Source organism: Poecilia reticulata, linkage group LG11 (assembly GCF_000633615.1).
Source record: "Poecilia reticulata strain Guanapo linkage group LG11, Guppy_female_1.0+MT, whole genome shotgun sequence".
NCBI lineage: Eukaryota > Metazoa > Chordata > Actinopteri > Cyprinodontiformes > Poeciliidae > Poecilia > Poecilia reticulata.
The window spans coordinates 22,846,755-22,866,955 of NC_024341.1; the positions used below are offsets into that span (position 1 = coordinate 22,846,755).

Sequence of the window (20,201 nt, forward strand, 5' to 3'; positions counted from 1 at the left end):
GATATGCAAAATATCCAGATGAGCAACACAGTATATCTAAGCGGCTTGCCAGAGCCCAGGTACAGGCAGGAAAATTGATTGAGGCCACGTCCTCCGCCGTCCCATCAATCTTGAGGCTGCCTGCGTCAGAGCGGCAGGGAGTGCAGCACGCGCAGGAATTTGTCTCTTTGACTTTGACACTTACATATGAATATATTTCATGTAGTGACACAGAGCAGACGCAGCTGAACCTCGCGTATGATGCAAGCAGACTGCAACACCTACATTGCATAGCACAACACGGATGAACGTGAGAGGATTATGTATGTACAGTGGTGAGGAGGTGTGACTCATGTACAGTAGATTCGTTCTCTTTGATTCGCTGTACAGAGAGGAGAATTCGACCCAGAAAACATGCAAACGAATGAAGGCTTGGAACTTGTCAGCATCAGTCCAGATAAGTCAGACTTGCCTTTTCTGTATATTTCTGTAATRAAAACTTCATTTCTAATGCCTTCCTTGGTTATAAATAAAGAAAAGCAAGATGTGCCCTACTAAGATGGAAACACCTTSCCTATTTAGATGAGCACATCTTAGTAGGTAAGATGGTCAAAGCAAGCTTTTGGGTGTTTTATTATTATTAATGCACCAATCGGTCAGCTAGGAAGAAAAAGCGGCCAATTTTTTTTATACAGCCCCTTCCTTGGTGGTTATTTTTTACTTAACACTGAAAAATTMMAGTTTTAGKTCTTTATTAAAACACCMAAAATGTTTTCAAGGCACTTCATTTTTAGGATAATAAATTAAGACAAAGTTTACACAAGTGAGTCGATATGTTTTTACAAGAGCTACACAGTATGTTACAAATCTGTTGGTATTTCAACGTCCATTAAAATGCATCAACACAAAAGTTAGTATAAAGTTGAGAGTAAWGCAGGAAGCCCCTCCWGTTCATCGCTCTGTATTTGCAGATTCACCTATCCACCGATATGTGATTACTGATCTATAAGAATCYTGATCTGCCTATTCCAATTTAGGCTGATATTCATGTTTTGTCTGAAATGTTGCTAAATATAGAAATAAAGTCTTCRGGTTGGTAACAGTGGGGTGACTATTAACTGCAGACCTGACCTGGTGGGCAGGTCTGACAGTCAAACCAAGGTACGTCAGATTGGTGGATAAGATCAGCTTCACGTAAGAATCGGCTGATTACTGATCTCCCAAAACGAAGGAAATCAGAGCCGATTAATCACTGCATCCCTGTTATTTACTCTTCTTCTGAAAGTATTCCTGCTGTGCTAATTAGATTTTTTTTTTCGCCAACTGAGCCACCTTGTGTTTAGGAGAGTAAATACAGCCCTACTTAAGCTACAGCTTGCTTGCAGTGTGGCTAATTTTTGCTTTGCTGAAATTAAGCGTCTTTAATGACAGCTGTTCAGTAAGTCAAGACAGGCAAATCCATCAAAGCAGCAGAGCAGCTGTYAGAGGGGAGAAAAAAATACAACACAGGATAAACCCCCCAAAAAATCTCAATGTGAGGAAGGTGCTCAATAATTTAAACACAAATGCAGTGGAGGCAGAAGATCATACTACAAGCAAGGATACACAGTGARGAAATGCACTTAGATCACTTCTCTTTCCTGATGCATCTTCAGTAGGAGAATATAGGCTGAAAATCTGTTGGAAAGCTTCAATTTACAGTACAACGTCAGGAGCCAGTCTGGGCAGAAGGCATTGTTGAATGCCCTGGAGTGTTTTTAGGCTTAATGCATCCTGGCAATTGAGCACTGGAGCTGGTGACATTAAAATCCCTGAGCAGGAACAAGTGGGTATTGGATAACTAAATGGTGTTTAAGTATTTTGGCTTGTATTGTAGTTTTTTTTTTTACTACGCTGCTTCCACATGTCTTTAAACAAAACAAAGCAAGAATCTTGTTTTTGTCACTAATTGATGAATAAAATTTAGGTAAAACCCATCTAAATGTCTTGTTCATTAAACACTAAACTGCCTTACCTTTCTTTTTGATTGCATTTAACAGCCTTTCACGCCTTCTCTAATACTCTAGCACTGATCACCTTTGATCCCCACAAGTGCTGTTAGAGTACCATGGAGAAAAACAGAGGCGGGCTGGTTAGGATCAGGCCTGGTGATGGATGGGGGATGAGGTCAATCCTGAGGGGGGATCCAGACTCTGGAAAAGACCTGTTGTTCTCTCTCACCGCCTCTCTCTCCCTGAGAGTTTCTCCCTGCTGCGCTGCAGTCCTCTGATGATCTCATCTACTCACGCACCGAGCTTTGGAAACCCATACACACACACACACACACACAAACGCACACCACATCCTGAGGAAAACACTGCTGGTGATTCCCTCTTAAAGGAGCTTCATAATGTTTAGATGTTAATCACTGGAATGAGGATGGCTGCGAAAAAAGAAATCACTCCTCAAGATGAGGGTCAACTGCTATTGTTTTTTGCTTAATAAACCCTCRGCTTGGTTCATCTCTGCTATTGTATCTTAATGTTGTCGGAATGCGTGTTTTGCTCTACTGTATTTATTTTTGGTCTATATTAGAAGTAAATTGTGCTCCAGGGACTTTCTGTTTTTTTCATATTGTGCAGTGTGGCGTTCGTTTAAGGTTTAATTTGCCATTAACAAAAGTGAGAAAATAAACATATTTTTCTTGTTCAGGGGCTGTCGCTCCATCCGTATTTTAATCATACCCAACTGATCTGAATTTAATCATGAATGGAATGTGAGATTTTATGATTCATAAATGATTTTCTGTTGGAATTAAAATGCAATTCAATCACGGTTGGATCACACTGAACAAATTTGCTGCTGAAATAAGTTTGTTCATGCAGTGGGCCCAGGCTGTTACCGCTTATGAAAACGTGACTGCGGTTTCCACTTTCATTCTGAGGCTCGAACGAAAGCCAGAAAGGGAGATTGCTTAGTAGTCTGACCAAAATGGATGTCACACTGTTGTGCCTCACTTATACCGTGTGAAATTTGGTTGAGTTGGAGATTGATGTTTTTGGAAGAGTTCGGTAACATCACTGCCATTAACTTATTGTGGGTAGTGGGTTTTTCTCTGGTTTTTGGAATTTTTTTTCAACACCTCTCCTGTTGAGTCATAGGTGTACAGAAATTGGTGAAATATTGATGTTTTTTTCCTCCGAATTTGAAATATTTGTCACACATTATTATTTTTTTTTATTTTCTAAGCTCAGTTAAATTAAGTTAATTTATATAGTTCTATTTCTGAGCAAAAGCTTTCCATTCATATCTAAATACATAGAATTAATTTTGTTAAAAATGTAATTCTATATATTTAAAATTAATCCAGACCAATTGTCCAGTTATATATAGACCAGTTCAGTCCAAATTCTGTTGATCAGAATTGGCATCAAGTTATCCACAATATAGAACAAGCCAATTTTTATTGAGTCAATAACTATACAGCAAAACCTGGAGAATAAACTCTCCTTTTTATGGTACCTTTTTAGGAATACTTCATATAGAAATGTTTAAAAAAAGACACAGCTAAACACCAAAGTAATGGACCATGAGTTCTTGACGAGTTAACGGCAGCAATAYYTCCATTAATTGTTCGGTTCAATAAAAAAGCCACAGCAAAACATAGAAGTAATAAGGTAGGTTTAAAAGAAAGAGATGGAAAAGACAAACAAATATAAGTATTTTGCAGCAATATTTCCATCAATAGCTCCATCCAGGAAAGAGGGTCAACTAAACAGTCACTACACCAGCTGTATTTTCTATGGGCAAGAAATGCAAAGAGCAAACGTAGTTAAGGGCAGTTTTAGCTGCATCATTGGTTTTATCCAAGAAACGGATACAACTGAACACAGAAATTCATAAAACATAATGAGCAATACTTCAATTGCTTAAAACAATACATTTAAAATATAGGACCCTAGCCAGTGGATCCACGAAGGACACTTGGACACTTTAAAGATGCATGACAATATATGCAGATGACTGAATGGTGTGTTAGCTTTCTCTTTTTTTCCCTACAAAAAAGACATAGAAATCAGCTTTAATCATCTCAAAACTATGAAAGCAAAAGCTTTCAATTTCTCAATTTTTACCTGTTGTCTCACTTAGATGAGCAATTAATCAAGTCTTGACTAGTTGGTCTTAAATGACAATTAGCTTTAATGAGAGACMCACAAATCACCCTTTAGACAAGCTCACACCTGTTTGAATAACCTCGTTGAAATCCTAATTTTCTTGCTTTTGTCGTTTGTTCATTCCCCTGCTGTCTTTCAATCTCTCCTGTTGTTGACCGTCCATCTCTCTCCCTCCCTTTTGCACCACTTTTAACATACATGTGGATTTGAAAGTGATTGACCGTTAATGGCAACTGGAAAAAAAAGTGGTTCGGTTCCTGCTGCTGCAGAATAGCTTCTTGAAAGCAAGGAATCCAGCAATCGCACACAAGCTGACAGGGCTGATTGGCRCCGCGGCTGTGAATACGCGCTCGAGCAGGACCCGTTCCTGCCACGGTTTGTGTTATATTAGGCTTAAGAGGAACCATTGGWGGCCAATCTGTGTTCCTCTGTGGAAATTTTGCATAAAGTTAAAACTTTTTGAAGTCGCACAGGTGGACGTCTTATTACTTCGCACTCTAACACATTGCTCCACAAATAAAAAAAAACCTTTCGAGCAAGTTTGACGTTAGTGTGTAGTYATGGTGCGTTAGTTTAGGGGTCGCTTAAAATAAACCAAATGCAGGTCTGTGTTGTTTTTTTTTTGGTTAGATTTTGAAGAACTGTTGTGTGTACCTTTATTTTTTTAGATTCTTTTGTAAGATTAAGAAGAAGCGGATTCTTGTGGCAAAACCTTTATCAGTTGTGTTTTCAGGGTCCATATACAGTATTGTAAAGCATAGGACACAATTTAAATATTTTCCAGGTATGGACAAGCATGCAAAAAGAAAATTAACAAGTCTTTTTTTTTTCTCATTATCATTGCATTGTCTAAAAGTTGTCTGTATGTCCATCAATGTATGTATTTATACCTAAAGATAAACATGAAGGACAGAACAGAAAGCTGTAAAAATGTGTAATTTTAATGTGGGAAATGTGTGGGAAGCTGTTATTTACATGTGTACTGAGGAACCTTAGATTTGTGAATTATTTACTGCCAAATAAAAATGGAAAGTTAATTTTGCTATCTTACACAATTTTTTGCTCTGCTTTTATCACAAAAAAGCATGGTAKAAACTCAAAAACAGCTTTTTCATTAAATATTGTATGACCCAATAAGTAGCATCCTTTCGGTGCCTAGACCAATCAAAATGCTGGAAATGTCATATCAGCCAGCCAAGCAGAGACAATCCCTTATGTATCAATTGAAAAAAGAGGCCATGCAGTTTGTCAACAATGCACATTTGTGTTTTAAAGCATTTTTTATATTTGCAAGGTTTGAGAAGAAGCAGGTTTGTCAAAATGTTCTTGCGATGGAAATAGATGTGCTACAGTTGTTTAAACAAAATCTTGAATTTTGAATAAACCAAACAGGGACGTTGCTAACAGGCTTTTTGTTGGCTGTAATTTCTCTTGTCTCTGATTGTTCTAGAGTTGTGCTGATCGTGATGGAGTAGCTGTGTTACGTTCCATCTGATTTGTTCTTTTTGTAGACTTTTGTTTAATTGTTTCGGTTGAGGCATTGCTTGTTTGGACAGTTATTTTGTTAACTGCTGTGCAGCTTGAAGGACTCATTCTTTACTTTTTTACTTCGGACAGTTGTTATTATGTGCATCCATGGCAACAAGCTGTGGATGTTGCCATTGGGAGCAATTGATTAGCATTTCAAAAGCACAAACGATACCTGAACTGGGCTATAAAAAGCAGAGAGAGAAGAAGGAGGTTCAAATGACCTTTGCAACTGATAAAGGGCAAGGATCATATCTCCAACTCCATTGACTCTCAGCCTCTAACAATATGGTCAGACAGAAATGTAAAGGAGTGGCAAAAGCAAATGAGGTGGATCAGCAGTTCTTGCTGGTAATGGTGTCATCCAGGTTTTGCCATTGTGGAATATCATAAACATTAAGCTGCTACATGTCATGAAATCATGAGACTGTCATTCAGCTGCAGTCTTCAGTCAGAGGTGTCATCAGATTGCTTGAAAGACTGACTGCTACACGATACCCGTCCTGCCCACAGCACCACCATCTCCAACAACTCTTTAAGAAATCACTTACAACATTTAATTTTCTTTGGCATTAATTTATTATTTTTCAATTTGAATTGAATGAGTATAAGTATCAGTTAATATTCAGGTACAAAACACCAAGTTTGAGAAAAACAACCTTTTAAATGAGATAGCAAAAAATTGTAAAAGTTGAATTGACTCCGGTATTATTAATACCTTGCAAAAGATTTTTCTGAACACACTCAAGTTTCATGCAAACCTTGTAGCTGAGAAAGAATACCAACATGATGAACCACAGAGGGATGGAACTGGAAAGAAAAGCAACCTTCAGAGCACCAATAAATAAGATCAGATGAGATAACCGAACTCATGCAGTCCTAAGGTTTTGACTTCTGCCTCACTGACTTCTAAATTTTTGTTTTCTTTCTTGTCTTCTTCACCTGTTCTCCTTTTCTTTCTCTGTTGCTTCTCTCTTTTGGCTCATGCTGCTATGGCAACCGCTGCTTTCTTTTTGTCATCCAAGTTGTAGGGCAGTTTTTAAGGTCCACCCTGAGATGAAACCACTCGTTTCATTCACACGTACCATCACAGGAATACAAACACCCACCATCACCTGCACTTCACCGTGTTCTCTCTGCATCGCTATTCTGACACACACTTCAGGTTTACTGATGGTCTGATGTGTTGCTCACCATTGTTTTATTGAATTTTTTTTTTTATTTCACAGCTTTTACATTTGTTTTGTTGTTTTGTTTTTTTACTTGCAGACACCAGAGAAGAATACCCCAAGTGCTGCTGGTTTAACTGACATTTAGAAAGACGAGGACCGACGAAAAGAGAGGAAGAGAAGGAGAGACCGTGTTTGGAGGAGGAGGTGGAAGATTAAATCGGAGACCCGCCCACTCTGGTGAAGCCCCTCCCCTTAGAGGAAGTGCAGTGAGTACCAACATTTTGTTTCTTTTCAAATGGCCAGTCTACAGATGTGCGCATGTATTATGTGGCATCATTAGGAAAGCAGCAACAATCAAATGTGAATTCAGATGTTGGATGAAGTCTAGATGCAACCCTTTGAAAAGCTTGCATTCGTACAATTTATCCCAACTTAATCACATGGATAATTCCAGAAGAAGCAACTTAATGAATGTACGTGTATATGCAACGTTGTATCTGCATTACTTGGCTTTGCCACAGGGCTTTTTTGTGAAACTTCTTTTTTTATTTTTGCTTTTTCTTATAAAGTTGAGTTATTTCTTGATTACTTAAACTGAAAATGTATTTGTCATTCTTTCAGTATTATAAGTCTTCTTGTCCTTGTGTGGTTATTATAACTGCCACAGTCTATGAGGCTGATTATTTTTCTAATTTTCAAAATGTAGAAATGTAATTTTTTTTCTGCTCATTAACAACTGACATTCACATCTGTTGCACTGTAGATACTTGAATTGTTCTTGGAGACTGACTAATAGTTATATCTCAACACCTACATTGAAAGGAAATATACCTAAAAATCTATTTTAAGGTTATTTTCATTCAGTTGCAAGTCATCATTTTCAGTCTTCATCTCAGTAACGGATCTCATTGCATCACATTGTGTGGTATTCAGATGAGCCTAAATGAGCTAAACTAGACTGATACCTATTGAATTAAGATTTGCAGCTCACGTGTCTTTTATTGTTGGCAGTGTCTCGAGATACACATAGTATTTGCACAGAGCGAGGATACCCAAGTCTACTGTTCAATTTTCAAAATGTGAGTTGTTACTTTAAATAGTGACGGTCATGTTTGCAAGTCTCAACATGGCCACATCTGGGATCATGGATGCCACAAACTGACACACGTCGACTGAACAACAACAAACAGGTGGTATGAAACCACTGAACCATTCTGAAGAGAAACTGAGTTCTTGTTTTTGTAAAGCCAGTTCAACGATAACTCTGTTTTAAAAACGGACAAAATCATACTGGTTGGATGACTTTACTGTTTAACATGTTGCAGAGTACAGCAGGTGAATGATGTTGGCTAACAGAATGAGGTGGGATGTTTAACTGACTGAAAGGAGTGGCAGTTTTTGACATGGATGATGTGGCTCCCCACCCGGGGCATCCTGGATGGGGTGGCAACAACACACCTAAAAACAACAACAACAAAAAAAGCCATTTGAGGTTTATGATCCATTTGTTCTGTTTGTGCAAACACAGAAAAGGCATTTTATATTGGGACAAGTGTGACTTGAAGGGGAAGGATGTATGCTTTCATGCAAAGTCCTGTAATTTTACAGCAACATAATTTTTTCCTGGATTCAAAACTGTTGCTTGTAACAAATAGCTGCTTGTTGTTATGTTTTTTTTTTTTATCATTGATATATTTAGTTGTTTAATTAGAATACAATTAACACAAATGGGTGTGCATGTGTTATATTCTTTAAGATGAAAAGAGACCTCAATRAAAATTAATCGTTGCTGGTTGATAACAGCCTGTTCAGTGTAATTTTATAAAAAGTTAGAAATTTGACTTAAGCATGTAATAATAAGAATTAAAAAAAGGCTTTATGAAAATGYTATTTATTGCTAGTTAAATTTAATCTACTGAAATAAATGTTTGATTTTTTGTCATGTCCTCTTAATCTCCCGAACATAAAGTAACCTTCTTCCAACCGGACGGAGGAAAGGGCGTAAAGGTTGTTGTTTTCAAAGGTGACATTTCCGTACAGGTTGCTGAACTTTGGCAGAGAAGTGAATAAATGACATTTTGTCGGTCACCATTTGCTAGCAGGAGTGGATTAGTTTAATGGGGACCTCACTGGAGGTAGAAATGAGGACATGTAACTGTTGTCTCTCGGAGAGACTGTTGGGTTGTTGCTGTTGCTGTAACCACTTAGTGGAAATTTTGCCATCTGAGCATATTTATTGCTTGTTGCAACACTGGGAACTCTTTTTGCATTTATTATTCCGTTGAAAACCTACTATTTTATCTGTGTGAACAACTCAAGATTAATTCTTATGTGGAGCATAATGACAGTGTTAAAACATACAGCTGCCTTTGATAGAAGTCTCCGGGGAGATGATTGCATCGCTGTAGTGTAAGAGTGCGTTCTCCAACTGATGAATGTGTTGTGCTTGTGACTCAGAAGAGGCTTTCAGTTCCTCAAAAGCACTAGTAAACAGATACACAGTGAGGAAAAATGACAGGCTTGACTTTGGGCGGTGCACCTGCACCGTTTTAGGCTTCATTTATTATTTCAGCACTTACGTGAAGCCCTGAGGAGCATTCTTGCTTTTTCTTAAAAATGCAAAGAATACGTGTCATCAGGCTGAACGTTAATTTATTTAAAGTGAGAATTATTCTTCAAAATAGTATTTATCTTGTATTAAAAGTGAAAGATAGTCAGTTTAGTTTTAATTTAGCCCCATTTTAAATCATTTTTGCATTTCTGATAAGAGGTGTTATGTGTGAAGAATTATTCATGTTTGTTCCAAAATGTTATTTTTAAATGCTCCCCAAAAGGCTTTATGTGTTTGAATARGGTTTTTATCTACTGTCTAGTGTTAACTATCAGCTTTGAACTAATTAAACTTGGCCTATTTTAGAGCATATTAAGTGGTGAAATAGTTTTTCTGACATTGCAGYGAAGTCAACAAGCACTTGTATWTGTTGAAGATTATATATACTTGACAAGAAAATGGTTAGAGCCACATTAACAGAGTCAAGGCCTCAGAGTGTGTTTTATTAATTTCTTTACWWTTCTAAAATCACTGCAGGAATTTAAATATTAAGAATAATTGACACTATGTACTACTTTTGATACTGCATAGCCATTTCTTGGAAGAAATYGAATCTTTCTAGTTAAGCAAATAATCAGATTTATATTGTCATATTGAATTGTTACAACATGACAATAGTTTGGTTTTGCCATAATTTATCAAATTAATCAGTAGGGTTAAGTACGCCCTCATTATATAAAATAATAATAATGTTAACTGTTTTCTGGCTGTAGTTGGCATGGCAGCAGAATTYAAACATCACTGAAGCAGAGGAACCAAGTGTCTCAGTTACTGCAGCACATCTGCCAGAAAAAGCCAACAATTTGAGGCAATGTGAATGGGTCAGTTTGTAATGAATTTAAAAAGGTTGAGTATCTTTGAATAATTGATTACTCACTTTTATTGCAATATTGATAATTTTGACAACCCTAATCGGGATACAAACTCACCACCTGTGTACAGTAAGGTTACTGTCCTGCACGTCTTGCATTGACTGACTTGTTTAACCACTTTTGGACGTTGTAGAAGTTCCTCAAAGTCACATCAAACCTGAGTGAACAGGATAAACAAAGCAGATGGGATTATTGTTTTTTTTATAGCATAGCAAACAAAAAGCGTGCAATCACAAGTCCTTTATTCTTGTTGACGTTGGGGTGCAGTACTTCAACAATGGCCAGTTTAAATGAAGGCTACATTAGACACTTTTACAGCTTGCTTTTCATCTTTCTTTGAAAGTAGGAGTAAAAGCASATCAGTTCATAAACTATCAATCCCAAACTCAGCCGTTTTTGCATAGATGTTGGCTTTGAATGGCAGACATTCAAACACCATCCAAGTACAAGACAAAAACCTCTTTTGTAAAACAAAAACAAAACAGCAGGTCTGGACTCTTAACAGGAGGATGAAAAGCAACAGTGGCCACATTTTAAATGAAAGCGTGATGACTGTTAAAGCGAGTTGGAGTCAATCCCAGTGATGTGTTCAGAGTCCCGATCTGCAGCAATWGGAATGAGTCAGTCAGGGGAGATTCTGATGAGACAAGAGATGAGCTCCAGATCCTCAGCAATGTCCATGTGGAGAAAAAAGGCGGAGGAAGTATTCAAATTTACTRTTTAAATATATATTTTCATACGTAGTCACTTCATAATATTTCAATCTGTAGGAACAGGGAGTTGTTTTGCTTGAAAGAACCCATTTTGAGAGGTTTTTGACCTGCTTTTACAGAAATCATCAGAGTAACACAGCAGTATCACATTTCTGGGTTCGCCTTGTCCCTTTGGTGTCCTTTAGTGATTTGAAAAGTATCACCTGAAGACTTAAAGAGTAGATTCTGGCACAATTTAAAGCTTTAGCCTTAAGAAGTATTTATTTGTTTGGAGTCTATTCCTCCCTCTGGATCCTTTTAGTGTTTAATTTGCCTCCCCCCTTGCTACTCAGCTTTAATTTGTTGAATATAAGAAACCTTAAAAAAAAAAAAAGAAGACGTGGAAATCTTGCCTTTTAMAGGCAGTGGAAAAGAAGAAAAATAAAAGCAAATAGAGGGTGAGTTCTGATGAGGGGTGAGGAATAATACCTGGATGGCTGAAGGCTTTTTCGGATGAGTACCTTTTCCCACTAAGAGTGGCTCAGAGGAAAAAGTCAGAGGGTCACTTTGAAAGACATGACATTTAATTTCCAAAATTCAAAACTCTTCCCCTCTTTTCTGCAGAGTGGCCTTCTGGTGTTAAAATGTGAGAAAGAGTTGGTTTTTAGAAGAGGAGGAAGAGGGAAGGACACATTAAAGTGCAAAGTGTCGAATGATCTGGCAGCAGAGAGCATAAATGAGTAGAATGAAAGAAGAGGAGAGATGTGATCCTTGAGGAAAATAAAAGAGCAAAAGAGAAGTGACACGTACTTCAAACTGGAAGTGAAGTCAGACTCAGGATGGCTTTAGGAAAGCGGAGAATCTGAGATGGATTTTCAGTCAGAAGTATATGAGCGGTTTCTCCCTTCTGCAGGAACAGCACGTTCTGTTCAGCAGGTTTAAACATGGCAGCGTCCGCAGCCTCTAGTGCCCCCGCGGCACTCAACTTAACTTTGTTGTCCGTGCTTCTAGACAGGCTGGCTGCTGCACAACACGGTTGTGTAATTTGGGACGGCACACATTTTGGGAAACTTTTCAACAAACCTTGTTGAGGCTCTACTGCTTGAGATAAAAGTTCAGGCGCCACATCTGGAGCTGGCATGGAGGTCCTTGTGGGTCTTAGATTTGTGCAGTGTGTCATACACATGAAATGATCAGTTTTACACACTAAAAACTTCAGGATGATRATTATTGTAAGGAAAACATTCTAAATTCAGACTATCAAAGTGAATATTTTCCTTCCCATGTTCATGATTTCAATTATTTATCCATCGAGACAGGTTTGCATCTTAATATATGACGGACTTTTTCTTTTAAATGTAAATTTCTCAAAATTGTTTAGACATGCAGGGTTTTTCACAAAGGTTTACAGCCCCCTCCATATTATTGGCATAACCGGTAAAGATGTGTAATAAACCTTGGAGCTGGAGTACGACAATTACTCATGCTAGTACATTTCAGTAAGGTAAAGACCGCATGATRAGAATTAAATTATCTTTAATAMATTACAAGTTCTGCATGTATTGGCACCCTAAGAATTAATTTTTTCAATTTATACTATAAKATACTACTATAAGCTGAYCAGAATGTCTAAAAGTGATCCTCAACTTCCTTAAGCCACCCTGTAAAACAGGTAAAAGAAGAGAACATACCAGTTACATAACATAAAACATTTTTTGCCAACTTCACTTGTGAAAGTCTTCTGAATTTGCATCCCAGACTCATTTCTGTGCTACACAGTCAACATGGCGATACAACAAAGCTACAGACCCCCGAATCTTACAGATCTCCTCTAAGAAGAAGGGAGATGTATTTGCTGCAGAGTTTCAGGGTAAAAAGTGCTTCCTCACTTGAAAAGGGTTAGAGTTACAAGGCATGTCTGAGTAGTAACAGTATTCTTTTTGATACAGAACAAATGTGAATACATCGAGAAGGCAGAAAATAAGTCTCTGTGATTCTGAGATGTTTATAACATTATTTTCTGATCACTATTTGGAACTAGTACTGGTAATCGTTTCCTAATAGATATTGATTAGATTAGCCACAAAACCAGATCTAAAAATCTAAGTGCTTAAACTACTATGATGATTACCATCTAATTTTTGCATTTGTAAACTAGCASCACCACAAAGTACAGCTGGGACCGATGGGAATATTTTGCTTGCATTCGGCCTTTGGTGTTCCAACTGAAAGAGCAAGATTGCCATCCCCACAGGCGTGCTGCTAACATGACTGAAAACCCCAAGATGGTGAAACGAAGGGGCAGCCCATCAATTAACTTGTCAGATTCAAAGCCACTAAAGTCACTTGTTTTCAACACGCAGTGAAACACCAAGGGTTGGCGGAAGTGGATCCAGACCAAACACCAAAACACATGACATGTTGTAACTGCAGAGCCACTAAAAATATCAGTGAGCTCTGAAAGGTCTTCTGAGATTAAACATAAGTTCCTGAGCCCCTAATCAACAATTTCTGCATCTGAATGTTCCAGCTGACCAGCAGAATGAATCATAATCAGTAGTCTTCGGGTTTATCCGTGCAGAAAACCGAGCCAACTGAAGCCAACATTTACCATTGCTTGGCTGCCATCCAGTTCTTTCTTTTTGAGCTCCCTCCTAAGCTGCAGCCAGCACGAAGACCATTGCCAGCCCTGCTGGGCGCTCAGAAAGGTTTGTTTGCTTAGCTGAATAGGCTCTCTGAAGCTCAAGCGATGGAGCTCTGTGCTAATACTGCAAGGGTGATGCATGGAGTTTGCACTCAGGTCATCTGGGCAAAGAATATTTGCATCGGAGGTGTTATGAAGCACCTCTCCTGAAAGAATCCACCAAATGGCACAGAAACAGCTCTGCACCTGATACTTTGTGATTTATTTATTTATTTATTTATTTTTTATTCAGAGTTTGACTTTGTTRCTTTTATGCTAAGTTACATTTCCCAAGTGTCATTAATAAGTATCAGAATTGTCAACATTATATACAGTTGATACCGGACTGGAAATCACACTCTTTTTCATAATTCGGTTGTTCCCACAACTTCTAGTCAGTTGCGACTTCTATGTATATTTTTTTTGCTCTATGTGATGCATTGTTTTCACTGATGCGCTAAATATTTATTCAAACTAGTGGATATGAACCAAGAATTAAACATTACCATTTACAGCCATGAAGAAAGCTAAAATCACAGGCTGAGAGCTAGACGGCCGGAACTGAAGGAACAAATCCACAGACGATCTGAGCTACCTCGTAAGATTTTCTTACCATACCGCATCTAGATAACAACGCCTGTCTGCTGGTGCCACCTTTTGAAACTGCTGGAACAGTTACATCTCCATGCTCTAGTAGTRACTAAGGTGATGACTATAAATGACWWTAGAGTTTAGAGGGAGACCTCTTGGTGTTACCGTTTCTTGCAATGCAACTGCCTCTCCATCATCCTTTATTTACACTGCATGCGTCTCCRCTCCACTGCGCTCTTTGCTGATGGAGAAAAGACATTCCAGACCACCCTGATTTAGAGCTCAGATCAGCCTCCAGCAGACTTCCAAGCCAAAGTCAACAGTTTTCGTGAGTTTGCTGAAAAGCAATTAAATAATATATCATTTGACAATTTCTAAATACTTRCTGTCYGGAAAATATGGTACTGTGCTAGAGTCAAATTTAACCAGTCATACTCACATATGCACACATGTGAATATGTTTGCTCCACCGATCCGCTGGTAACTTGCAGTTAAGGTGCCCATCAATGTATGACAGAGAAGGAAGCAAGAATGAAACACGCAGCTTTCCAATTCCAGGGCTTCTCTTTTTATTACACATTCGCATTGTGATTGATGATCACTTTAATTATGCCCTGGATCAAAACTGTACATCACATTTTTTTTATTTCACTAACAGGAGATCTAAATGTATGAAAACACTGAAAACACTGCTGCATTTTTTGGTATTAAGTGTAGAAAACAAAGGCTGCACAATTAACGCTGTGCCCTAATGCTGTGTCACTGTCTGATCATGATGTTGTTTGTCGAACCGCCATCTGTTGCCTTCAGATGTTGCGCTCTCGTTTGAAAATCTGAGCGCTAGGCCCCCGCTTCAGGGAGCGATCGAGAATCCCAGTCGATTTTTGGGACTGGGAGGAGTGGTGCGGCGCTGGTGGGATCTCCGCAACCACTGCTGGAGGTATGTGCTACGTGGGAGAGAATGACTCACCCCTAAAAATCCACACACACCTGTGGAGGAGGTGTGTGTGGGCAGGCAATGTGGCCAGGCAGATTGTTGCTCGCCTTTTTCTCCGAGTTGGTGTGTGAAACGTTGACCTTGCTGCCGCTGCTGAACTGGGCCATCGAAACTCCGTTCTTTAAATCTTCTCTCTTTATTTTTTTTTTTGTGTGTATCTGTGGGTTTTCCTAAATAACACCTGTACAGAAGACTTTTTGTATTCTGGCTGCAGCAGGATAATTTTTTTCTTTTTGACATTTTACTTACTGATGTGATGATTTTTGAGAGATTTCAGCTCCTCCGCTATGGGTGCTGCACGTTCTGTCTTTAATTTTAACACTGTATGTTTTTTTTGTTTTTTTTTCTTCTTGTCTCCTTTTTAGAGGAGATTTGTGTGTTCACTTGAAAACAATTCTCAGTTCAGAATTTTTTTTTTTTTCTTGGATCAGTTTTAAGTTAATTTCAACTCAGGAAATTATGTAAAAATAAGCATTTAAAAAAACTTAGAAACGTATTGACTTTAATCAGAAAATTATAACACATGAATATAGTTTGATCTAAACCATCCCACAGCAGTTCTGGTCATTGTCCTACCAAAGTTGAACCTCTGTCCTAAGCTCAGGTCTTTTTCAGCTTCTAACAGGTTTTCTTTTAGGATCTATATTTAGATTCCTATTTTTAAAGCAATAGTTAATCAGCTTTTGTAATTAATGTGGATGTAAAGTGGTCATGAACATATTGGGATGATAAATTCAGATATGACCGCATTTTATTTAAAAAAATCAACTCTAAATACAAAGTCAATTTTATTGATCTTGTAAAACTAAAAGACAAATGCTTTTAGTTGCACTTTTTATTTGAATTATTAAGGTAATTAAATACAAAGTGTGACAATATATAGTCACACAATACACCAAAAGAAATCAGTATGCGACCCATGTTTGTTTTAAAAAAAAAGGTCCTTCCATTTTAGCTCTGCTTGCATCTTCAGATTTGATGGAAAGTTAAGCGCCATTCCAGTTTCTTGACTTTTGAACACAGGTTTCCTTCCTGGATCAGCCTGAATTTTACTCCTTCTACTATGGCCATCCTGTCATAACCTGCTGGAAGAAAAATGTCCCCACAGCATAATGCTGCCACCACCATGTTTTTTTCAGAGTGATGTGTAAACAAAATTCTGACCCCATCTGAGCAGAACCCCTCCTTCTAACTATTTCTGCCTGGCTTAAACAGTTTGCCTCAAATACAGGAAGAAAAGCTTCACTGCAAAACAAGGGAGAATAAAATTACATAGTGTTTTTAAATGTAACGAAGTAAGAAAATCCAATAGTTTTCTCATTTTTCTGCATGGTCTACTTTCTCCTGCACGCTTTTGATTTAAGTTGGTCATTTAGCATCTTGGAGAACTTACCATCTGTGTATTTAGGTTGCGTTGGTGTCCTGAGCTTCTTCCTGTGATCATAGATCACGATCATGATGTTAAGATCAGGCCTCTGTGGGGGTCAGACCATCTGTTGCTAAACTCTTTGTAGTCGTTGAAGATGTAGCTCTTTGATTCTTCAGGGCGTCATCTTCCTGCCCTAGAATAAATCTGAAAGCAGACCGATCTTTTTGAGAACGACCGCATAGCGCAAGATACAGTATAAACAGAAGCTTAATTTAAGTTTCTTTTTTKTTTCTTTTCTTTTTTAGCTCTCTGGATGTTTTAAGTAATAAAACATAAGGAGGTCAGGATTTAAACTGCATGAAGATGTTCTTTCCATCCAGACTCCCCCCTCCTACGTCCAGCTGCAGCAGTGGCGGCTCAGTAACTCTGGAGTTCATTCAGCACCATATAATTGAGGCCATGATGAAGTCAAGTGTTTTTTAGAGTAATGAGCGTAGTCTGGAAAGGTAGAGCTGCCTCACAGCTTCTCTCAAATCATCCATCCATGCACACACCCATCCATCCGCAACACATTTGTTCAATTTAGTTAAGTGCCACTCAAGACGTATTCCTTAAAAACAAAGATAAAAACTAATCTCCAAGTAGTTTTTTTCCCCTTCTTTTATTTTAAGCGCTAGATGTGTCGGTAACGTACAAATTTACAACACTTTTAAAGAACAAGAAATCAGAGATTTTTTCAAAATGGTAACTAATCCAATTATAGCCAGAGGAAATGTGTTTGGGGTGTTAGGAATGAAGAAGAGAAATGGGAGAAGAAAGCACTAAAATGAGCCGAATTTACTAATATTCAGCAAAGCACTCCATTATGGGATGAGCTGTTTCTGAGTGAAACTTTAGCAACAATTCGAAATAATGTTCAATTATTTCCAGAGTGAGCAGACGTTGGAACGGAGAGAAATTCTCAAGGACCCGGATTTGGTTGGAGAAATTAGAAAATCCAGTGAAGCGATAAATAATTTTATTTTCCGGATGGTTTTGAAAAAGTCTCCAAAAACTTTTTCAAGGCCACCAGGATTTTGCTCTCCAGTACATTTTTCTCCAACAAAAAGACCGCTTAATTTATTTTATTATTTTTACCCTCCTGGAGTTTGAGAGATACTCAAAAAGCCTGAAGAGTCCGGTGAAAAGATGCGATGAGAATCAAGGATGCTGCGTTGTGAAGTCTTACTCAGACTGGAATTTGATATTCAGAACGACTTACTTTTTTATTCTCCTTGACATTGAATATTCAGTTCAATTTTAAAACCACTTTTCTAATGGTGCAGTAATAATTCACTTGAATGCTGATTCATCTAATGAAGTATCTGGTTTTTCATAATCGAAAAAAAGACTTTTAAAGGTGGATTTCTTTCTTTTTCTTCTTTTATTTGTACTTTAGGAACATTTAATGCTGTTCATGTCATTCAAAAGACCACGCCTGAATGGCTGTTATTTCTAAATACCTTAGATTAAGTGGTTTAGCTGTTTAAATGTATAAATACAAATTCAGTTCTTATGCTAAGAGCTGTCTTGAGACAGTAGAACATTACCTCGATTGTGAAAGACTTGTAATTGATGCTGGTCACTTGTAATGTTGCAGCAGTTTCACAACCAGTTCAGAGGAACTCTCCAAGTCTGTTTATCCAAAACTGTTTAGGCTCCATGAAATGACAACCACCCTGAATGAAAAAAGGCACGCTTTATGTAGCCTATGAGGCAAACCCTGGGGCAAGGAAAAAAATTCAAAGGACCTGCTGGAGTTTGTAGAGGTTAACTCAGAAAGCTCTAGGCTGTTTTGTTTTTATATTTACTCTTAAAACAACAACCAGAGATTTGCTGAATGCCATCTGTAAAACTATGAGACCAAAATGATTAACCTTGGGTCTGCCAGGTGGGTTYTTCAGTATCCTGGAGACCTTCCCTTTGGATATAGATCTTACTTAGACCTGAAAAATGTAACTGCTGTTGTTAATTCTGCTCTATACAGTCCCTCCAGGATTTCACTATTGTTTTTATTGTTTGTTTACAAAATCACCTTTTTTTTTGGTGCTACTTAAGAAATCTTTGCCAGAAATTTTGCTATATATATATTTTTTTAATCTCCATTGAACTTCTTCCAAAATCTACATACTGTATAGAAAAAAAAGATGAAAAAAAAGGACAAGCAGACAGATTTGACACAAATATTTTTATTTTTTTAAAGAACTTAAATAGCTCAATTATTGTTACTTGCCACATCAATAATGTATTATAACTTGAGTTAGTAAGGCTGAGGCAGCAGTGAAGTGGAAGCATGAACCACTGCCTCTTTCAGGTGGGAGTTTGCAGTTGCTTGTGCCCAATTTGTTTGACCATTTTTGTGGAAAATTAGCAGTAAACTCACAATCGTGCATTAGTGCGAAAAAAAGATCTGTTGGTTTTGTGTGATTTTTTACAATTGCAGAATCACAGAAAACTGAAGCAATTTGAGTTGGTTTATCATATAAAAGCCCAACAAAACATGGAAGCTGATGGTTTTAACATGGCAAATTGTGCCAAATATAGATGGGTAGGAATAATTTTTACAAGGTAGGCACTGAAATYGTATTTGCTGCAGTTGTGGTAAAACAGACAACCGTTTTCTCCAGCCTCCAAAGAAAGAAAAAAAAGCTGTAAATGCAGCATTTTTATCATCTTAACATTCACTTTTATTTGCTGCTGGACTGTGGCAGAGCCATGTTGAGACAGACTTTTAGGTTAACAGAGGTTATTTACCGTTGTCAACACAAATGTAAATGTAGGCCTCTGCTTGCCTTTATCTGGATTTTTCTACAAAAGAGCCACATTATTGGTGGTGTGACATTTTCCATAATTCCTGCTGATATTTGTTTTGTGGCTGCAAGTAGACCTTGATGTTTGCAGGGTGAGTGTGGGTCACATGTCAAAGCAGTATACGCATTTGTATGGCAGGTATGAACTCATATTAAGGTATTAAAAGCTCCAACTGAAAGACGAAAAAATAACAAGTATGAATAAAAAATGAGTTGTTTTGTGCTCAGGTGCATTCCTAAAGACCAGCGAGTGTTTGCTTTCACAAAGCCAAGTTCTCTTTTTTTTTTGTTTTTTTTCCCCGGCTCTTCAAAGGTGGTCCTCAGTGATCTCAAACGGTCCCACCAGTTCAGGCCAATTGGAGATGGCCTGCCGGGAAATGTCTAAAATTGCTATTCCAAATTTACAAGGTGGAGCGTTGCCACTGTTAGACAGTTTAGGGAGAGCCGCGGTGCGTAAACCGTTTTAGTTCGTCCCCTGCTGTGATGCAATCTGTTACGAGCATCAGTCAAATCACCCTCTCTGTTAGAGGATAAGAAAACACAGCCATCAGCCAACTCAGTAAACTCTGTAAATATTATGAAGGATTCCCCAACCTGCATTTCCGCTGTAGATGAAGATGGAGCTTTTTCTTAGGAGGACTGAAGCAGTCGGGGAGCTTTTATAGACATCTTAAAAGTGTTGAGGTATGTATATATGTATATATA

The 20,201-nt window shown here is 38.0% G+C and overlaps 1 protein-coding gene and 1 long non-coding RNA gene across 3 annotated transcripts in view; one reads left to right on the top strand and one right to left on the bottom strand.

Moving 5' to 3' along the window:
• LOC103472793 (zinc fingers and homeoboxes protein 2-like) overlaps positions 1-20,201 on the top strand; it is a 159,124-nt gene that overhangs the window by 42,221 nt on the left and 96,702 nt on the right. For both annotated transcript variants that reach the window (XM_008422629.2, XM_008422628.2), the window contains one exon: positions 6,930-7,098. The gene's annotated coding sequence lies outside the window, so the exon portion shown is untranslated. The remainder of the gene's footprint in view (positions 1-6,929; positions 7,099-20,201) is intronic.
• LOC103472792 (uncharacterized) lies at positions 7,119-13,857 on the bottom strand. Its single transcript, XR_534926.2, has 3 exons — positions 11,818-13,857; positions 10,373-10,472; positions 7,119-8,290 (listed from the first exon to the last, which is right to left on the bottom strand). It is a non-coding gene; the product is annotated as an uncharacterized LOC103472792 (long non-coding RNA).